Raw genomic sequence first — 22,532 nt, forward strand, 5'->3', positions numbered from 1 at the left:
TTATCTGGGACAGAGAACTTTAAAAGAAATTTAAAAAAAAAAGTGGAAAACATAAAACTTAATGCATTAGTTTCCTGGGAAGTGTCTTTCACTGTCTTCTGTTTCAGACTGGAATGTATGCTCTTCATGTCTGGCTTGATTCCCAATGCAGATTCCTATGTAGGGTTTTGGCTTGCTAAAATGAAAGCCTCCAAATCTTCTGTCTCATTCCCTAGCTCCCAGTCCTGCTCTCAGAAATATCAGAATTAAACAAGAAATTGGCAGTATAAAAGCTGGATTTTTCTTTAGGTTATGTTTATGCTCCTGTTTGTTTGTAGGAGAACAATTGTCTCTGTGCAAGAGGTGTGCTGTAATTTCTTCTGGAGAATTCACTGGACAGTTTCTTACTTGCTGTCTTATACAGAATAATCTGCTGTCATTAATCATTGCTGTAATGTAATTTTCATTTTGGGATGTCTTTTAACCGGTTACGACTATGCATGTGGAAATTTCTTCTTCTGTATTATCAGCAGATATTGCATTTGAGCTGCAGTTTGAATAGAGGTCTTAAGGTTTACAATTGCAAGTGAAGATTTAATAATTTCTGCAAAATGTATGACTTCTTTTAACATGTGAGGGGGAGTAATCTCCACCTCTTTTGCGAGGATTGATGTCCTCTGAAAGAAAAAATGGAAAATAAATCTCAGAAAGCTTTGTCTTTTGAGCTTGCAGTGTCATCATGAATCTGTAGACACGTCCAACATTTCTGATTTGGGTCATAGGTTTTTCAAGCAACAGCAGAATTAAATAATCAAGAATTATTCTTTTTCATGGCTGCTATACAGAAACATATGAGTAGCTGAGAAATTATCTGGGGACCAAGTTTGTTCCATATTGCTTCAGCTGCTATTTGGGGAAGGCTAATAGCTGTGGCAGATGCAGAGATTCAGTTCAGTCACAAGGGGATAACACTCCAAATATGATACTTAGAACACAGGCTTTCTCCTCCTCTTTCTTCCCTCTGGCTCAGAAGCTTTAAAGGATTCAGGAGATAAAGAAATTCTCTTTTTCTGTCTTTAGCTGAAGAATACAAACCCTCATATTTGTTGAAAGGAGAAAAGGAAAGACTGACATGAAGATCTGTAGGTGGAGGAAGAGGTTAGATCTGGGTGTAGCAGATTTCGTTAGGATGTTGCTGCATTGGATTTCATTGGTGGGGACTGCACTTCTCATGACTACTTCTGCATCATGTCAGGGCTGGTGCACTCTTCATTTTGGCTGCTTCTCCACAGCTGTTTCCACTGCTGCAGAGCAAGCAGCTGCAGGATGGTGTGCTGAAGCAGTACAGCTAAGGATGCACAGAGCATACATACCAAGGCCAAGACAGCTTCCCCTCGTTTTTCCTGGGATCAGTTTGAGCAGGGTGCCAAAGTAGCCTTGTTTAAGTGAGGACAGCTGGGCAAGGAGTTGCTGTTGTGTTCAGTAAGAGTTTTCTAGGATCTGTGAGGCAGATCTCCTTGTGGAAACTGTTGCAATATGTTACTGAAAAGGGAACCCTAAATACTATTGGAGTTATTTTCTTAAAGTGTTCTTGTCCTGGGATTTTTATTAAACGTTAACTCAGTCTGTTTACTGATCACAGAATGTGACCAGACTTGAAAGAGGGTATAGGTTTGTGGGGTTTTTTTGTTGTTGTTCTTTTGGTTTGGTTTTTCTCTCCTTATTGTTAGGAAGTGAGGGGGATGGGGATGCATCTAAAGGTCTTTAATCAATGTTCACCCGTGAAAATAGTAGGCAGTATTATTTATTTTCTTGAGCAATGTAATCTTGCTGCTTGGAACTTCAGAGCAGTCCAGTGATGTGGGAGTGAAGTATTTTGTGCTGCTGCATTGTTTCTATTACCAAGATGATGATAAGTGCTTTTCTACTGTTGTGGTGTTACATTGCATAGATTTATTACTTAGCTTGGTTGGCCTAATTTAAGTGTCAGCACTTTAGCAGGCATTTACATTTTGAGCAGAAGAATCTTGGCCTCTTGGGCTTCTGGCGTGTAGAGAGTTTTTCCTTGAGGAATATTGACAAGTGTCCAGCAGTGGTATTCAAGGAAAATAGCTAAGTTATTTGTAAGAAACATCTACGTAGCTAAGAGGAAAAGAATGAATTTCTGAACTGGAAAGATATTTAGGATCCAACTTTTTATCTTTTTTTGTTCATGCTAATTATTTCTTAGCACTGTATTGAAATCAGGGGCTCTTATAATATGTAAATAGAAATACATCTTGTAAAGGCTTATTTCCTCAAGTAAGTGAGCAAGTGGCTGCATGATACTTATTTGCTGACTGGGATTAAACCACAATAGTAATGAATGTTTCTACTTTGGATTACACATGTAATCTAGGAACAATTTAAAGATGGTGTAAATCCAGCAGTAGTAGCCTGGTTGGGTTAGTACTTTCATTGCAAAGTAAGGGTGGCAGCTGGCTGTGGTATTATTAGTTATGGGTCACCATCAGTGAATCATTCAGGTTTTAGTTATAAAGACCGAGAGAAGATGGAAGGATTTGATTTTGTCTGCTTTTCACTCTGGGTGGTAAAACCAGAACATTTCTCTTCCTTTAATGTTTCTTTTTGACCACAGATACTAGTGACCTAATGGAAACAAACAATAGTGACAACTGCTGTGGTGGACATAATTTAGGAAACTCTGTTATATTAAACCTTGATATATTTGTGTAGGTATTTCCTCTCTTTACAGGGTTGTAAGTACGATCTAGAAGCTAGGGCTACGCTTAAGAAGTAATGGGGTTATTTTCTAGATCTGCCACAGAGCTGCTATGGAACTTTTGCTAATGCACTTAAACTATTGGCCAAATTACCACACTTATCTGCCAGGATCAAGTATCTTAATATAGATTGATTTTTCAGATAGGCAGAGGGTTTTTTTTCTGACTTATTCCAGTGACATATCCAGATTTATGAGTAACTTCCATGTATTTCAGCTGTCTCTGCCTCAGGCTGCCTCTTGGCAAAACCTGGGTTTATGCTTGCCTCACTAAGACACTGGGATCTGTTACAGCGTGGTAGTGATGGCAGGTAACATCTAAGAAATTGGGCATTCTAATATAACCCTCCAGTGGGTTCCTGCTTCGCCTCTGAAAGGCTCAAAAAAGGACCATTTGCTTGAGTGTAGAGATGGGGCTGGAGAAGCATAACAGCCTTGTGCTTTCCCTGTCAGTTCCCTGGGCTGCAGCAGCTCTAGGCTAGTTTTGATGAGTGCTTCAGGTGCTGCATTATCAGCCCCTGTCGAAGGAAAAAGACTATGGCACTGAATGACCTGCCTAAGGCTATATGAATGTCAGCTGTGGTTGCCTTGCATATCCATTGCCAGAAGCTGGGAGGGATCATTCTTCTGTTTCTTCCTACTGTTCATATGCCAAGAAAATCCTTTTCTTGACAGGTGTGGGTCTTCTGGTGTATCTTTTCACTACTCCAGATTTACTGGCTGGCATATAGAGCTATTCTTCTAAAACTTCTATAAAGCTGACTTAAAAAAAAAAAATTCCTCTTCTCTCTTTAGAATTGGCATTGTTGCACATTGGTAATAAAAGGCTGGCAAAGCCTTTTCTTCCCTGAGAACGTTTTCAGATTGTTTGAAAAAGGCAAAAATATTGCTATTGTTACAATTATCTAATAACATAAGAAAATTACAACCAGATCTTGGAACAGGAAAACACTGGAAGATATCTTCTTTTTTTTTTCTTAAGTGCTTTTCCAACATGGTGAAATTCCATCTCTTCTAAGTTAACTTTCAAAATCTAAAAACAGATCTGAAGTTGTGCAACTATTTCAGATCAGTCATAAATTCAGTATGATCTTCATTCAGGTGTAAAGGGATATAATGGAAACTTGCATGCAATGAGCTTAACTGTTAAATGGCTATAGCTTATTGTAGACTACTTTTGTTCTGATTTTTGAGTATTCTATTTTTAAGTATCATATTGATTGTGCTATTTTGTGTATCTGGGAAAAAGAGCCCACTTGCTTAGGCCAAGTTGCAAAACTGGAGCTGATAGGCTGTATTTTGTAAGTAAACTAACAACAATTGTTATATGAGTAAACATTTGAGGCAAAGATATATTGCCTTGTCAGATATACTTATTTTCTATAAACTGTAATTGCTGTCTGCATTGAGCTTATTCAAGCCAGCAAATCTGGAACGGCTCATCACGTGTTACATGTTCTTAATCAAAACCAAACACTGAAAGCAAGGAAATGTTTTTTCTAGTTGTCTTGAGAATTATTTATTTTACCTTCCAGCCTACATTTAAATAATGAAGGGAATTTACATCCTATGCTAAAAGGGAAGTTTTGTGAAAGTAGATTTGATGATATAATAGGTTTAATTTAGGAATAAAAAGTCTGTTTTATGCAAAACTGATATTTATAAGCCCATTTTTGTAAATTAGAGAAATGGGAGAAGTATTTCACAAGAAAAATGCTTCATCATTTTGTTCAATAGTGTTTTGATTATTTGGATACAAAAAGATACCCCGTTTATTAAAAAGACAAGCTGTTGGCGACTTGACATGTGTGTGATGAGTGTGATGACTCTGAGTTTTGTATTCTATAATGTATGTAAGCTATGATTCTGGTCTTATTTTTCAACAGAAAGGCAAACCTCAAAAATTTCCTTCATTAAGTGTTTTATTACCAAGCAGTGCAAGAGACTGCCTTCATCATGTCTGATGATGTGTCTGACCCTCAGTAAGCTCAGCTTTGGTTTTCCTTTTGAGCACAGTAAGTTTCAAGGCATTGATCTGTCTTTTGGTTGGATTATCTTTCTGCTGTTTATATGTTCAGGCCTTCTCCACAGACAGGCTTTGGTGTTCCCTTGCAAATACTGCCAACTTCAGAGAAATTATAGCTAACATGGAAAAAAAAAATCCTTTTCATTTGTATGATCCGCTAATTGGTTTATAATCAGTATACAGTTTACACAAATATGCACAAGAACATACTTCTCAGCCTATTAAGGTTAAAATATGCATGCAACATATGACACAAACCCAAAGTGAGACATATAAAATTAATGGCACAGGAAACTTGAATGTGGCAAAATATTTATTCTTTGAGTTTAAATACCATATCTGCATACACAGAAGTAGAATCTGAGATAATACACATTTCCTTTAAAAGTACTGTTTCTTGAAAATAAGGGTGAAAATTATCCCAGTATTTAAGTAGGCTACACTGCACTGGAAAGCAATGCTTTCAGTTCAGAGAGGCAGGAAAACACACCGATCTGTGCTGGACATGTGCAGCATTGCCATGAATATTTTTTTTTGGTCTAGAAGAAATATCTCAATGCTGTCTTCCTGGCAAGAGTGGAATGTGTGCTCACTCATTCTTTTCAAGCAGATCTTATTTATAAGTTCTATTTAAATAACAATTTAATACATATAAAATATAAACTTTTTTTCCTTTCTTATGGTAGTTTGCTGCCCTGGTATTCAGTTAAGGTTTGATAATCTATCCAGATTCCAATAGCTTGTTTCAGGGAGATAATTTCTTATCTTGTCATTTACTATGCAGTGCCCTTCATCTCTTTTTATCCTAGGTGCCTACCCTTTCTTTTCAATTACTCCTTCGTTGTAGTCTTCAAAATGCACAAATGCTGAGCCCTGATGCAGCTTCTGCAATTTTGCATAGTTGACTTCAACCACTGCTGTGGGATCCAAGTGAGTATCATAAGGATCTGTGTAGGAGTGGCCTATTGAAGCCAGTTGTAGAAATCCCTCGTTTGAATTGTAATTCTCTTCTCCTTGTGATTAAGGAATGGCAGAAGACAAGCAAGGTGGCTCTGAGCCTTGGAGCAAGACTTCGAGATCTCTGTGTATTTCCCAGTGCCAAACTTGGGGTATCTACCTGTCTGGCAGCTGTGATAGCAGAGAGTCGGACTTCTTATCCTGGGGTAGAGACAATGAGAGCAGAGGAGAAATGCAGGGATACTGTTATGGAATATAGAACACAACCCTATCTGGACTGAAAATTTGGGGTGAAGAGAATATACTTTGACTGTACTTTAAACTGGGTCAATAATGCTTGTCTTGTTCCTTCAGTTAATTTGGATGAATTAGTAACTACTAAGTTAAATATGGCCCTCTAAGTGTGTGCTCACACTGACAGGTAGATCCTTACTTCAGTGCTTCCTTACCTTTGCTTGCTTGGATAATAGCTGGAATGGTGCTGTGTGGAGACAAGGAGCTGGTGTTAACCCTCCCTGCTGGGCTGGAATGGGGGCTGTGCAGCTGTTGACATCTTTTGCACATGGCTTGTGGGTAGTGATAAGAGGAAGCCATGCTATGGTGAGTTACAGCGCTAATCAGTGTCCTGAGGTAATCATTGAAGGTTTCTGGCTCCTTTGATAACCATAAAATCATTTGAATGATTTCTTGGTTTGTAGGTGAGAAGCAGGGCCTGTCAACAGCTCCCTTGGGTCTCCTTCAAATTGCAGTGTCATGTGACATGAACTGAAGACCTAAATAATTTGTGTAAATCGTTGGTATGAGAATTTGTTTGTTAACTCAGTAAGCAGCACCCCTCTGTAAAAAAGATTTTTGTATTTACATGAAAGTTTAATGTAAACATATGCCTTTGTAATTTTTTCTATGATTTTATACCTTTAAAAAAACATCCATACTTGTGCTTGCTGTATTGGCATTGAGTGACTTGTTCTGCTGCTGTTGAGTCACTTTAGTGCAGGAAACTTTTTAATTTCTGTCTACTTGGATGAGAAGGAAATTACAATCATTATTCAAGAGCTTCCTCTTTTGATGGAATGGTATTTATAAACCCAAGTTGGAATAAACTTCTGCAGAAAGTGGCAAGAATATACACAGGAAAAATGAACTGTGCCTGCTGGTGGGAAGGAACATCACTACCTTGGTGGTTTGGGAGAGCTGTGCAGAGTTCTGCTTAGAAGTATGTTGCTGGGGGGACTTCTGTGAACCAGCTGCTTGTTGGGGTTTGGTTAGGAATGTGTGTCTGGGAAGGGGATTTAACTCCAAATGCACTTTACAGAGGTATTTTTTACCTGTTCTTTTGCCCTGCTCCCTTTCCCCTGTGCACATTTGCAACATCTAGAGTGCTTTAAGCAAAGCTCTGCTGTTGGCTGCAGGTGACAATAAACTATATGAAATTATTCTCCATAAGGAACATTGTTTGTGCTGTTTTATGGTGTATGATAGATTCTGTGAAACATTTTCCTACCAGGAATTGATACAGGCTTTAAAAACATTCTTCTGATAAAGTGACGTGCCTGGAATAAACTTGTCACTGCATTCATTTTAATTTTTTTTCACATACTATGTGAAGTGCTTCCATTCATCTGGCTAAAAGCCCCTGAAATTAGGGAAGTTTGCTTTGGTATAACTAGATCTGTAAAGCACATGGAGGTATCAGACAGTGTTGGCAATGCATGACTTGGATTATTCTGAGTAGGATGGCATTATTAGCTATGTAGGCTTTCAGTTTTCTGATTATGTATTATGCAGATGCAGTAACTTGAATAACAAGATACTTTGCCTGCAAAGGTATATTTCTTGCTTCCACTGGCATGTAGCTTCCTAAATTTTATTCATTGAATACTTCATGCATGTTTTATCTTTTTTCAGTATTTTCTTCTTTAAGGTCTACTCTGCCATTATCAGGATGCTCACAGCATGGAAAGTTGTGCTGTTAGTGGTGTGTTGTGATGTATAGTACTGTTTACCATATTTTTTTATGGTTATATCACTGCTTTCTAATGTTATTTCACGTTTAAGATGCACCAGTAGTTTGCATTAGTTCCTGTTCTGTATCTTTCTGCATTCCCTTTTCAATTATAAATACGTGTTTGTGCCTTTTTCTTGCCTGCTGTTAATTTGTGGCATCATCTTCTTTAAAAATTCAAAGCATGTTGCTGATGATGGTTAGTTTCCAAGCTGATTGGTAGGGTGGTTGTGCTTGACAAGGGAGTGAAACGTGGAAGTGCTGACAAGTGGCTGATGGCTGATTCTTGGCCCCAAGCTCAGGATTGCGATATGAAAGATTATTATTATCTGTCACCCAGCAAGAGCCGTTATTTCCTAACTTCGGCGCCGACTTTATTTAGAAACTGAAGTGGGGGCTGGGCAGAGTTCCTCATGGGGAGAAGTAGCTCCCTGCAGATGCACAAATTGGCTGGGAATGAGTGTTGAAGTCTGCGGGGCTGTAGTGCCACTGGCATGGTGCTCTGCCTGGGCTGCGTCGCTCCAGTGAAGGCCCTCATGATTTTAGTGCTCTGCCTGGGCTGCGTCGCTCCAGTGAAGGCCCTCATGATTTTAGCTGTTACTGTTGCATCATCTGTGGCTGCATATTCATAAATCTGCCACTGTACTCCACAGACTCTTCCAGAGAGCACTGGCACCACAAGGACCCATGACAGCCCAGGATACATCTGCACTCCCCTCCCCCGGAAATACTTGGCTGCTCCAGAATGTGTTTCTGATACTGCTTTCTCTAGGAACCAGATTTTACTAGCTTTGTACCCATACAGTGCTCAGCCTGGCACTGAAAATATGCTACTATGGCAATTTGTAGATTAATAACACACTATTTTGATTTTTAATGAATTCTGTTTGTCATAATACTGCTACTTAAAACACAATTTGATAATATCTTTTCTCATGATGATAATGTATTTATTAATGATATGCCCAAGCCTGATGGCATTGTTATGTCCTCTTTGGGGATTTCAGGCATATACTTTGTACTTCCAAGCTGCTTGTCTTGTCTTATATTAGCATGTTTCATTGCTATGCATTTAATACCATGTGTACCTTGTATTGGCTTCTTTTAGACTCCTACTAGATTCCAGATGTCCCTGATCTATATCATCTGGCATCTAGCTCTGCAAAAGCTGCAAGATGCAATGTCAGCCATTATTGTTTCATTTTGCAACTGTAGTCATAAGACTTGGTATTTTTTGGGCCTCAGAATTCTCCATTAGACTACCTACTCAGCAAGTTGTTATGCTGAATTACATGGGTCACAGTTACTTCTGGGAATTCATAAGAGGTAAGGAAGCATCCAGGAAATTATTTAAATAAAAAAAGCTCCAGTGACCTCAGGAAAACCAAAAGGTTCAGTCACATGCCTGACAGCTATTGAGCAAATAGAGCAGTGGAAAACAAAAGTAACAAATGTCTAAAGGTTAGCCTGAGGCTGTAGTTTCAGGAAGATGTTAAGCTAGCTAGTGATGCCACCAAAAAAAAGAGCCATCTTTCCTGTTTTTATTCTTCTTATGTTCTTCTATCGATGTTTGGCTGCATGGTGGGCCAGACGAGGAGAATGAACAAAGTTAACATTAAACTAGCAAGAAAAATGCAGAGGTTGTTTTTAACAGCTGATCAGTTCCCTGTCTGCCTCCTTGCACTCCATCAGGAGCACTTGATGTGACAGGATGGCAAGGAGTATTGGAGGATCTGTGGGAAGCAGAGGAATCAGCAGTGCTGCCTTTTGTTTGGTTGCAGATGAAAATAGTTCCAAAAGTTCTCTGAGAGAGTGATGGTTTGTGAAACTTTTCAAAAGATGGTTCATGATCATTCAGTTAAATCAACTGCTGGAAAAAACAGACATGCTCTCTTGTCAGTTTGCATGGTCAGTGTTGCCCTTCACTTTTCTCTTGTGTTGGGAGGGTATGTGGATTGGTCAGTGTCCAAAAAAACCAGCATTGCAGTTGTATACAGAATTCTTCTTGTACAGAACCCTTCTCTCCTCCCTACTCTTCATCTTGTAACCACAGAACTGTTTTGGAGATGGATTTCATTACTGACACAGCTGACTTGAGCCAAAGGCCTATTTATTCACAGTTTTTAACTTTGAGGAAGTAACTTCTCATTCATGTGGCAAGTGTAATGGAAAAGACAAGAGGAACTTGACATTTTAAGGAAAAGATAGTGTTTATCCCAGCAAAACTAAAAACTTTGTTGAGACGTTACAAACTTGAAACCTAGACAGTTGTGGGGTTTTTTTCCCCCTAATTATTTTAAAACCAAGGAGTTTCTTTTACTGTGCATTGCAGTTGCCCTGTCAGCTTAAGTAGTCTTCCACATATATTTTTATTTCTATGCAAATTGGTATTCTCCTATCCATTGTATGAAAAAACTACTAAAAAACCTGAAACTCAATAATGCCAGACAAATAGGCCGATAAAGTGCTTTCAAATGCACAACATACATTTGAGCCCTTTTTTATTACTTTTATTTTCACAAACAAAAGTAATATTATTGAACAAAGGCATTGGCATAACAGCTGACAATAGTTTTGTAACAGACTGTATGATTTGGAAGGAGAGGGTACGCAGACAAGTGGTGAAGGGTGTACAGATGCCATAAAAAAGGTTAGGAAGATGACAAGGTATGAAACTAGCCTACCTGCCTTGCCTGGCACCAGAAGTTTGGAAAACTCCTGTCTAAAGAAAACAGAACAATATAATAAGAAAGTTCCAGTAAACTGGAAGAAATTGCTTAATTGATTAAACATGGAGAGCTCTAGTACTTTGATTAAACATGATATTAAGGGATCTTAGGCAGAGTTATGGTGAAAGTTTGTGGAGGTCACCAAGTGCTTAGACGTGGGGATAGAAATAGTTTGTGTGAATGCTGTTGTGGGGAGGAAAAAGACAAGGATTAAAGAAGAGGTTTGGTGGCAGGTTCAGTATGGCATCTTGCATGCAGTTGCATCCTTGGATAAAGTTAGGAGAGCTGTGTAGCTGGATTCCTGGAATTAGTTAATTTGGCAGGAATTTTCATCCTTGCACAGATCAGAATTGACATGAAGTCATCCCTACTCACAGCGTGTTGTCAGAAGTGGAAATGGTTGTGGCCCTGGAAACAGAGCTGAAGGGTGTTAGGGTGAAGAGTCATGCAAGTATGACATGCCCAGATGTATCATGGAGTGGGGAAATCTGGGTTAGCTACTGGATGAGGGACTTGCAGAAAGTAAAGCAGCAGAGGTTTTTGACATGAAGTTTTGTACAGCTTAGAAGTCGGCATTTGGTACAGTGTAGTGAGACTGGGTTACCTCTGTACAGAAATCTTTCAGTGTTTAATTTAAAACCCACTGAAAACTAGAAAAAACCTGAAAATACAAGCTAAGTGAACATCATTAGAAAGGTGGTTAGTAATAGTTCCCTTGAATAGGAGACAGAATATTTAGTTTGTTTATCACTTACTTTTCTGAGAATTACAGAAATTATAAGGCAAACAAACTTTTAGTATTAAGGCACAAAACCCAACCAGCACATGTTCTGCAGTCAGTTTGTAGGAAGTGGGTACACAAGTGTGAACTGACCATATCTGGAAGGGGGCAGAGTGATTAAAATCTAGTGTGTAAGTTTGTCTGAACTATGTCCTTGCCGTGTTCTAGGGCTTCCACACCATTTGTGTTGTGAAATTCTTTGCTTGATTCAAGAGTGGCACACTGCTCAAGTAGTTATTTGAAGTTAATATTTAGAAACATAATGCAAGCTACAGCATCTTTGGGACCAAAAAATATTTAATGTGGGAGTGGACTCTTTCAGGCATTTGCATTCCACAGTGTAAAGGAGATAGCTCTTTAGTAGCTATCTCATTATGTAAAAATTACATTAGATTTCCAGCTTTTCAATGTAAATACTGGACCTAACATGGAGAAACTACTATTACCCTGAAGAGTGTTGTTTTCAAGAAGCAGACAACTGATTTGCACACAATACAGAAAGCAATGAGGATTTTATTTTCTTCCTTACTCCTCTTGTCTAGTTCTTCAACTGCAAAATGTAGTGTGGTAGATAGAACCACTTTTGAAATAAAAATTTAACCAAGGCCTTGAAGAGGAAAAGACAAATTTGTCATAGGGAGATTCTTCATAAATGCTGTATATCTTCATGAAAACTTAGTTGTTAAGATCCTATAGGAAACCTATTACAAAACTCATTTCACCATGTGAAGGCTCTGATGTCATTTTCTGAATACTCAAATACTGGTTTGCATATGAGGGAAGAGAGTAATTGAAATCATAATTGCAAAGAGAGTGTTGTCCTGTGACAGTCCGGATGCCTTTGCTACTAGGAGGTTTATTCTAATTTCCTAACGGAACAAATCTTGTTTGAGAGAATCTGTTTATTTGCCCTCTTCCTCTTGATTTTTTGGAACTCTCTGCTAGAGAGTCTCTAGCTAGAGTTGACAGTGGATTAACGTATTAAATGTCTTCAGTACATTTATAGGAACATAATAGTTCTTTTAAATTGGAAGCTGAATAGAGAAATGTGACACATATTAGTGCTTCTGATTGAATGAAAACCTCAGTTTTGAGAGGCAAGAGCCAGTGGTCAAGCCAAGCAGTCAGTCAGTACCTGTCCTGCTCTGTAGCAGTCCCAGCATCTCAGATCACTTTCCCAGCTGTGCATGTGTAGTACAAGTGAAAGCTGGGGAAGGGGTGGTGGGAGTGGGTTGAAGCTGAGGTGATTAGAAGGCACTCCGTGTAAATCCGTGGTTCTCCAAGCTTCATTAATTCTGCTGCTCATGAAAGAACTATTAGATGCTTTTAGATACCTTGTTCTTCATACGAAGATGAAATAATTTAATAATATGCTGATATACATAGAGGTTTCACACAGTTCTAAGCAGACAAAACAATTCTTTTTTTCACTCACCTTATGCCACCTTTGTCAAAATACAATGAGGAGCAAAATGTGGAAGTTTATCTTCCTGATTCCTTTTTGAGGATAAAAATAAGCATTCGTTCTGGAGTATTTTTGGTACAATGACAAAGGCTTCATTTCCCCTTGAATTTCAGCTACCTTAATGGAAGTCTTATCAGTTAAGAAGAAAGAGAGGAATGAAAAGTGCTAAAGAAAGGCTGTCTGCAGCTCCCTAGTGAAATGCCAATCCTTGTAGTCTACAGTTCTAGTATTTGCTTTCTGTTCTCAAGTGGCATCTACTGCAGACAATATCCTGAGGGAGTTTGGCTCAGCCTGGAAAGCTGAAGGTTGGGTTGTACTAACATGTGGTTTGTAAACAACGAAAGGCATCAAATATATGAAATCAAGTTTCTGTGGTTTGCTGACAGCTCACACCTACTTGCAGTAATATACTCTGCTCTCAGCATCTTTACCTGTCAGAGGCTGACTCACAGAAAGTGGTTGGATTTTTGCAATGAAGCTGTATACAAGGAAGCTTAATAACAGAGAAATAATACAAAACCATGGGCTATAGGGGGTTTAAAGGGTAGCCTTAAAATAGGGTGACAGCATAGCTGAGGTTGGAAGGCACCTCTGGAGACAGTCTGGGTCACCCCCCCTACTGAAGCAGGGTCAGCTAGGATCAGCTTCCCCAGATCATGTTCAGTTGAGTTTTGGGTATCTCCAAGGATATCTCCACAACCTCTTTGGGCAACCTGTGTCAGTGTTTGATCACCCCTGCAGACAAAAAAACGGATAAGTAAGAAAAAGGTAAATGTGGACAGGGTAAGAGGATATCAGGAAAGGCTGAAGGGGAATGTATTGTGGATGGGGTGACAACGCAGGTGAAAAAGTAAACGTGTAAACAGAAGCTTTTAGAGGTTTATGTGTCTTTAACACCACATAGCTCCCATGCTGGACAGCACTGAAGCAATTTAATTTTCAGTTGCCTGCCTTGAAATATTTTTTTGGGTGATCGTGCTGTCAGTCCTTTATTTCACTTTCATAGCACAGTAGTCATTTAAAACAAAGGATATATATGTGTAGACCAAAAATTAAAACAATGAGAAATCTGAACATGTGCAGAATAACTAAGAGTTAAATACAGCCCTGGAATCAGGGCAGGTGGCATGAGTAGAAGAAAAAAAATCAGTTAACGTGTGTTCAAAGTTGGAAGATATCAATGATGCCTTTTATAAAGAAGCTGTCCCTGTATCATTTGAAATCAGTAGAGAATCAGTCAGGAGGAGAAAAGGTAGATAATAAATGATGCATTTGCTTGCTTCCTCCTTGAGATTCTTTTCTTTGCCAACTTAACAGATGTCTTAAAGAGTATGAATTCACAAGAAAATAACTCAAGGCAATGGGCAGCCTAGACAGTATTCTGATAATGTAAATATTTTGTTTCTCATATTTTATCACCCGCTGGATCTCGAAATCTAGAAAAGTTCTTATATTAAGGAATGACTTTGCTTACAAGCATTTTGGTAAAACAAGGCTTTCAATGAGGAGAAGTGGTCCTTCTGTATTTGAACTGTTATGTGTTTTGTTCATTGTGACCCAGCCTTTGGTTACAGGCAAGTCAGTTAGGCCTGGGGAAACATGAAGCCTGATTGTTGTTTCAAAGTTTTTTTGCAGAATTTTGTGATCAGTGGTGAGAATGAATTTCAAAGGACACTTGTCTTCTTTATTAGTATGAAATCTTTCAAGGTAATTCAGAACAGGCTGTATTTTCAGCTTCAGTAGGGGACCATTTCTCTGCAATCACTATTCACTAGGTGAGATTCTTGCCTTAATATGCTAATCTCTTCAGGGATCTTGAAGTCCCACCACACAGGTCTGTATTGAAGATGATAAAGAATACTTAAAGAATACTGAAACTTGTTACAACAAAACTTTTGCAACCCAGAACAAACATGAGAGTGTATTCTTTGTGAGTTTCTACATTGAAAACACGCTGCTTTTAAACTACCACAAACAGCATAAGGTGTGAAGTAATTATTCTGACTCAGAAAGAGGTTATTTATATACTCTGACTTTAAGAAAAAGGTGAATATTTTATCGTTCGTGTGGATCTCTGTGGTAACTGAAATGAAGACTGAGGGACTGACAGTTCTGAAGCAGCTGTCAATACTGTGTCCTGTAGAACTACCAAGGGATCACGATTGCACAGTCGCTCTGTGTTTGTCTGCAAGCAAACATGTCTCTGTGAAGTGCCATGTTCTGTACTGGAGCGCTGGTCTTCAGTTAGATAGACTCTGTCTCTCTGTCTTCCTCTGTTGCCACATAAAAATTTGGCTTTGTTCCCTATGCTGTGTGGAGTTCAGAGGTCTTTTACATGCATACATATCCATTGCTAATTGATTTGCAAGAGCATGTTTACCCTCACAGTGAGGGCCAAATGGTCATCAGATTTGTTGTTATCCAGGCTTCAGTTAAGTGTCATCTCTTGAAAAAGGAGGTGAAAAAGTGCTGTGTTTGCTTTTGCCTATTGCTACAGAGTCACCATCCTACCTTAGTGGACTGTTTTCTAAGTATAAATACTCTCTCTGTCTTTACAAAAGGTTGTTTAAATTGCAGCTTCAGTGCAGGCTTCAGCTCTCTTAGTGGGTTGTAAGATACTGAACCCCTGTGAACACCACAAAATAATAGAGTGATCTAAGAGCAGACAAGGAAATGTAATTTACTCAGAAAAAAACCCCCACCAACTTCAGTAATAAGTTACTTACAGGGATATTTCTGTAAATAAAAAGTATGAGTTACCTCAGAGGCAACTAAGTTATCAGATGTTTTGCATGCTTCATCATCTATCTTCAAAGGCAAAAGATAGTGAACTATGCAAAGCTTTCCATAGATTGATATCAAACTTCCATTGCAGCATAAAGATACTTGATATCTTTTGTGAGGTGCTTGATTTAAAATTTTGTCTGAGATATGGAGTCCTAGGTTTGCTTTGTTATTGTTTTCATCTTAGGTGTTGCTAGATATTTCTTCTATGCTTAAATAAATCTTTCTATATTACTGTGTTTCCTTAGTCTCTGGATGTCAATAATGCAAGCAGCACACACTTTATGAGAACATCCAGGGTTCATATTAGTTCCCTGGTGCTGCTTTTTGTGGAGATATTTAGACTAATATTAGTAGATGATTTAATATTTACAGATGACGTATCAGGATACAGTGTGGCTCACAGTAGTTCTGTAAGCAAACATGCTGCTGCTGTTCATAACATACAAAATAATTTTTGCCCTGAGGTCAAATATAAGCATTAGCCTGGAAGTGGAAGTTGTCTGTGGTTGCAGCTGTTCTATGGGAATGCGGGTGAACACAAGGCATGACCGGGAGGCGGCTGGGAAAAGTCAGTTGAAATTCCTTAGTCATGCAAGGGCTGCCTGTGGGAGCTGCATACTTCACCTGTTCCCCTTCTCCAGCAGCATGACAGATTAACCAGAAAAAGCTGCTTTTAAACAAGATTTTAGTGGATATTTGTACCTGGAGTAGTGAAGAACAGCACATAGTGAAAGGACTTTAAGAAATGTTGAATCCAAAGTACTGTGGGGGTCATTGACAGCTGTCTTCCCTGTTAGCAGGTCTTGTTTCAATTGCTTTTGTGGTCATGGGCTTTCCTGTTTCCCTTTCTACGTTATGTCTTACTCCCTTGAGTAAGACCACTTCTAGTGTCCTAGTGTCAACATTTGAAGAGGTGTGTGGTGACACTGGAGGATGTTCTTGGGCCTCTCTAAACAAGTGTGAATACCATATTGACGCATAGCAGTGCTTCCAGTGACTGGTGGAGCAATTATAAAATTTGACTATTGAGTTGTGTGTAATGTATATGAAAGCCTCTAAAGTCATGAATGATCATTGTGCTTAGACAGCAGCAAGGTTTTTAGAAAAGCTTATGTGTGCGTAATGCTTCAATGAGAAGCGTTTTTGTATGTTCTTTCAGACTAATGGAATAGAATTGAAGACTGATTATGTGTATCTGTGACCATATATGCAGCTGGAATATAAGGTTAAATCTACTACTGTGTTATCCTTTTATCTGTATATTGAATAATATTAGGGAATACAGAACAGGAAGTATGTTACTGGAAAATTATTTAGTAGTTGTAAATCTTGTGGGTAATGAGGCACCAGGAGCATATTATGAAAAATTGTGTGCATGTATTTCTTCATACTTAATAACAATTGCTTTTAGTTATGGAGGAGAAGTTGCAGGTATTTTCTTGTTTTGACATCTTTAAGCAGCATGATTGATACATGTATCACTCAGACTCAGTCCCATAATTTTCTGCCCTCATAAATAAAGTGTATCTGCAAAACACATCCAAGTGTCCATGTTGTTCTAAATTGCTTTATTTCATTATTGTAAAGACAAAAATGCATCTCTGCAGGATTTAAGGGGCTTTTTTGGTCAGGCAGGGAAACAGAATAATTAAGAGAGCAGTGAGGAAAAAAACTGGAGAAGTAGGGTATTGTGTAGTTGTGATTATGTGGGTTGGGTACATAGGGGCCAGTTACTGTGCCACTTTGGACCAATATATTTTCTTGAGGTTGAAAAATGCTGTATGCTTTTGGTTTTCCATTTATGCTTGAACATGTTGTTGGTTAAGCATTAATGGTTGCAGTCAAGCAAATCCCTTACACTCAGGGCTATAAACCTCTGAATATGCTTAGTAGCAGAGGATTTTGAGGTGTAAAGCCTGCTTTCTATAAGAACTAAAGCTACAAGGCAGTAATGATGGAATTGAACGTTATACCTTTTGGCATTTTTGATAAACTACAGTTTTTTGAGCATGTTAGAATCTTTTGGAAAAACTAAAGGGAAGAAGACCAGAAGAATATGATTTATGTGTGGCATCTTTTGAAAATGACACTATATTAAAAAACTAACTTGTTGGCAGCCTTCTTACCATGAACCATCACTCTTAATATTTCATCAGTTTAATTTAGTAAAACTGAATGCTTCTAAATGCCACGGAGCCTTGTTTAACTGGTGAGAACAAATAAGAAAATATGGGAAAATTTCTGTGGCATTCAGAGCTTCTGTCATGGTTTGAGATAGCCCAAATTCCAATTCCCTAACTCCATCCCCCTCCCACATCTCAACCCACTGTGAGATGGGTTTTTTCCAGACAAAACACAACCAGACTCAGAATGGGGAAAGGGAATATATTACAATGACTGTACAAATAAATACTACAATACATTATACACACGACTACAACTATCTCTACCATGACATAAGTATTTACAATGGATCAGATCTCTTCTCCCCTCCAAATAAAAGTCCAGGAGGGAAAGAAGGACAGATCCCTTCCAGTCTCTCAGGGCAGCAGCTTCTTCAGAGTAGCAGTCACTAAGCAGCAGCATCTTCTAAGGCAGCAGGCCCTCTCTCTCTGTTGTTTCTTGTAGCAGCTGATAGCTGGATCTCTGCCAGCACACACGAGGGGGGGGGGGGTATCCCCCTCGGCCACTCGTCTCTCCAAACGAGTGGTCTTCCGTGGGCTTCGTCACCCCAGACAAGGTCGTTTCACCACGGTCATATCACGAAGCACAGGGGGTCTTCGTGACGGTCTGGTATCTTCAGGAGATTCAAGCTCCTTGCAGGGCCTCTGTGCCCTGTCTCAGGCTGCGAGCTTCTTTGTAGCTTGCAGCAAGGGAGGGCCTCAAGGCCAACCTCCCACACCGTCCTGGCTGAGCTCTCAGGACGTCCGAGCTTCTCAGCTCCTCTCTGCAGTGCATCTTGCACTTCAAGGCTCTTTCAAGTAAGAGTCTATTAACTTCCTCCTTCCAGGAGGTCTCAAAGGAGTTTTTGGTGGGGGTCTGGTATCAGTTCTTACCCCCAAGAACTCTGTAGAACTCAGCTGCTGACTCTCTTTCCCTCAGGTCTCCTTCCAGGAGTCCCTTCTCTGGTGCTGCATGTCTTTGTTGCTTCTTCGGTTCAGTTCTGGCTGCTGCTTTCTCCGGCCACTGCCACGGCCACTGCCCACGATGGAGAAAACATCTCCCAGCATAACTATAGGCACCTAGCCCAGCATTATGCTGTTCCAGGTCCCCACAGGCTCCAGCTGGGGCTGGGGACCAAAGCCCCCCTGTGGGGCTCAGAGCCCCTTCCTCGTGGCTCACAACATGGCCACCTTCTTCTAACCTCCTCAAACTACAACTCTTCTCTTCCGGTCTGGTTGTGATATGTTTACATTTTTTGCAGGAGCGCTCATTGGACAGAAATTCAAAACTTCCAGGGGTTTCCACCCCTTGGGGTCTACCACTTTTCTTATCCTCTGGGGGAAAACAAAGTCCAAACCACTACAGCTTCTCAAGACCAAAAGCTAAAGATGCTACAGAGCTGTCTAGATGCAGGTATTGCAGAATGCTGCCTCCCTTTTTTCTCCAGCCTTGCCTGAGGTAACTTCTGCCCCTGCACTGTATATGTAGGTTGATGACTTGCCAAAACAGCCTTTTGGTTTGTTTCTTTTTCCCCATTTGTTGCTCAGTTTTAGAGGATATACATCTGATCTCCTTGATACAGAAATATTTGTCCTTTGCTTGTGGAGGGAACTGTCCTGTGTGGATACTGTGGCAATGTTCATTTTTGAAGAAGTTGTGGAACAATGTATGTTAATTTTCACTTTCAGTACTGAGATACGCCATCCTAGAGCTAATAGTGCCTGGGACGCTAGAGGTCCAGCAGCAGCAAGAATAATCAATCTATTTCAATTTTTTATTTCATTTGGTTTATTTATTGCTCTTCTGAACATGTATTCCTGCGCTCTTGTGCAACCCTCAAATACCAAAGTATAGAATAACATGCCCTTTAGGACAGCAGGTTATTTTGGATTATAGCATTTTCATGATGGTAGCTGAGAAATAATAATAAATCTTAACACAAGGAGTGCAATTGAGTGTCCTCCTGGTGTGTTTTCCTTTCAGCAGAAGTGAAGGACAGGTAGTTGTGTAACCTCTCACGCTGAGCTGGTGCGTATCAGCAGCCCAGTGAGGAGCCCTGCCAAAGCTCTGTTCTCTCCAAGAGTTTGAAATGTCATGGCTTAATTGCCATGGAAGACACATGTCCCCCAGTGCTTCTGCCCGACTGACTACTCCTCTCAGTGTATGTGTTGCAGAATCAGACCTTTAACACCAGACTGGGTGAGTCATTTTCGCAGTTTACCAAGGCAGCTCCTACCTTCCTAGTGTCAGCTTCCTAGAATTTAGGATTTGTCTGGACTTGTGTTTCAAGACAGATTTAATGTAGTTTCCTAGGTTTTAGGAACACTGCTGAACTGAAAGTGAAGTGTGTGCTCTGTTTGTAGATGTGTTAATATTTTTTGCTAATTTTATTGCCTTTAGTGGCAAAATGAATATTCAAATTGTATTGATATTCTAGAGGAAAACAAGATTATAGGTTAAAAAGCTGACTGATGTTCTAAACATCCAGTAGGAATGAGAGTTTTGGGGTTTGTTAAGTGTTGTTGATTTATTGCATGTATTCATTGTGTAATAGCTCTCATGAGTGCAGCAAGCAGAAAATTGATTGTTATATTTTTTGCATCTTTTCAATATTTCTTGAGACATTTGTTTAATGTATGTTGTTACCTGTTGGAGTGAAAATAAAATGTTGACTGTGATGGGGGTTTTTACCTGGTAAGAGAGGCTTATTTGAAACTGATCTGGCAGAGGTCAGAGTAACAACTTCAGTGTAATGTCATTACGGAGATTGAAAACCTGTCAAAAAGCATGGATACTCTGGTATCAAAAAATGAAGTAGCACATTTTTTAGCAGTCTTTAAGAAAAAGGTATACTTTTTAATGCTGTTTGTGAATTTTGGCCAGAAGTCAGCTTCAAGACAACAGGCTTGAAGTATAAAAATAGTTTTGGAGATTACTGTGTAGGAATCCATGTGGTTTATTCTAAATGCCTTTATTTATAGACAGGAGAACACAACATAAACTGAATATGTACAGTGGTTTCACAAATTAGAGCTATTTTCTTTCATTTACTGTATGTTTGGAGTGCTGCTGTGCATAGGCAATTTAAGCTGTATGAATTATGTGATGGAACATAAGAAAAGTGAGAAAGATGCAACAGTAGGTCGTGTTTGGTTTTGGTTTATTCAAATGTTTTTTCTAGACATCAATACAAAAAAGCATCAAAGGGCCAAACAGTTGACCACTATCTCAAAACCTAGCTAAGGGGATAATATTTTGAGATTATCCCATGATAACATGAGCTGTATGCAATGAGAATGGAAAGAGGAAAGGTTTTTTCAGGCCATTTGCAAATCTCGTGTTTCTTTTCTTGCATTTTGAACCTTGATCTGTCATCTAAGAAAGAATATTTCAAGTCTGTATATCCCTTCTTGTTCTTTAGAAAAACTGATTTATTGCTACAGGTATCTATTGCCTGCAGGTTTTTTTAAAGCTCCTTGTGCAGTAATTTCATATGAATTGTATGCTAGCCAGTGTAACAAGCTTTTTCTGTGATGTATCCTTGAAAGTCGTCTTCTGAATATGAGAAAAGAAACCAAATGTAGAGATGAGTGCAAGATCTTGTGTTGAGTAATAGGTCCCCTCATGTCAACAGGTGCTAATTACATGAGGGATGGTGGGGAATCCCAGTGCCAGGCAATGGGACCTAGTGCATGTGGCAAAGTTACACATGACCAGGACAAGCCACCCTGCTGAAATATGCCTTGGCTTGCAATGAGGACAAAGGCATTTCGCTGCTTCTTGGAATGTACTGCTTATGAAGGACAGTAGACAGAGCAACAAATTGTTATTGCTGAGAACAGACAAGAGAATGTGTCAGTTAGAAAAAGCTGTTGTAAAAGAACCCCTTGCTGCTGCGAAATATTTTTACATCTCAGAAACAGGTGGGAAGCTGAGTGTGCTTGTCCTGTCTTTACCAGAACTGTGTAACTGCTTTTAAAGTACGGTTTAAAAAGCCTGTTTGAAACCCTGTCAGCAAGTTCCAATTTTTGTCTTGTGCTGGAGTGTTTCAGGTAGTTTACACAATGACATTTAAAAGATACAGACACTAGAACAAGTAGCTTTGGTGAACATGCACATTTTCAGTTGTACTTGTGGTTGAGTTTAATGTGTACTTTAACACTTTATTTTACACTTTCTATGTAAAGGATAGAGTATAAAACGTGTAACCTGTGTGGCAAGTCCAAGGATTCCTGTTAGAGTTGGACTTGCTTTGTCTAATTTGCTGATGTTGATTTCACTGCATTCTTGATGAAGTTTCTACTCCATTTATGTGCATTTTAAAACTTTCAGATTCAGAAAGAAAAAATTTTTGGTGGTGTATGGTTTAAACTGTGCAAGTGTCTTCTGAGTTTATTTACAGTTACTTTTCTAGTGTTTCCTTCTGCTTTGGGTTAGGCTTAAGTAGTGATCTCAGCCTCACTATTATTGCAGTTCTGTCTGTCACGAGCACAAGCCTGGCTCCAGCTGTGGCATATGCGAGTGTTCCACTTCTCAGTTAATTTATGGTTTTCTCCTAAAAGCATTTGACCACTGGTACCACATTGTTGCTGTAGTTGCTTCAGTTAATTACTGCTCTTGCATGCAAAAGACTCATACACAATAAAAGGCCCCGCTGCATGTTTTTAACAAAAGAATGAATTAATTGAATAATGTGAGGTTTGCTATTATTCTGACAGTGCATATGAGTAAAAATGTGATAGTGTTAAAAAAAAGGTGCCTTCCAGGCTTTCAGGTTCCTCATAGACAAATCTTGGCCATAAAATTCAGAGCAGCAGCCAGATGGCTGAAACTTGAAAGTGTTGCTGTGGAGTCTAGC

General features: G+C 39.2%; 1 protein-coding gene across 8 annotated transcripts in view; it reads left to right on the forward strand.

Moving 5' to 3' along the window:
- The window catches only part of SH3KBP1 (SH3 domain containing kinase binding protein 1), a 223,755-nt gene that overhangs the window by 75,733 nt on the left and 125,490 nt on the right, over positions 1–22,532 (forward strand). The window lies entirely within an intron of this gene.

Source organism: Chiroxiphia lanceolata, chromosome 2 (genome assembly GCF_009829145.1).
Source record: "Chiroxiphia lanceolata isolate bChiLan1 chromosome 2, bChiLan1.pri, whole genome shotgun sequence".
In the NCBI taxonomy this organism is placed as follows: Eukaryota; Metazoa; Chordata; class Aves; order Passeriformes; family Pipridae; genus Chiroxiphia; species Chiroxiphia lanceolata.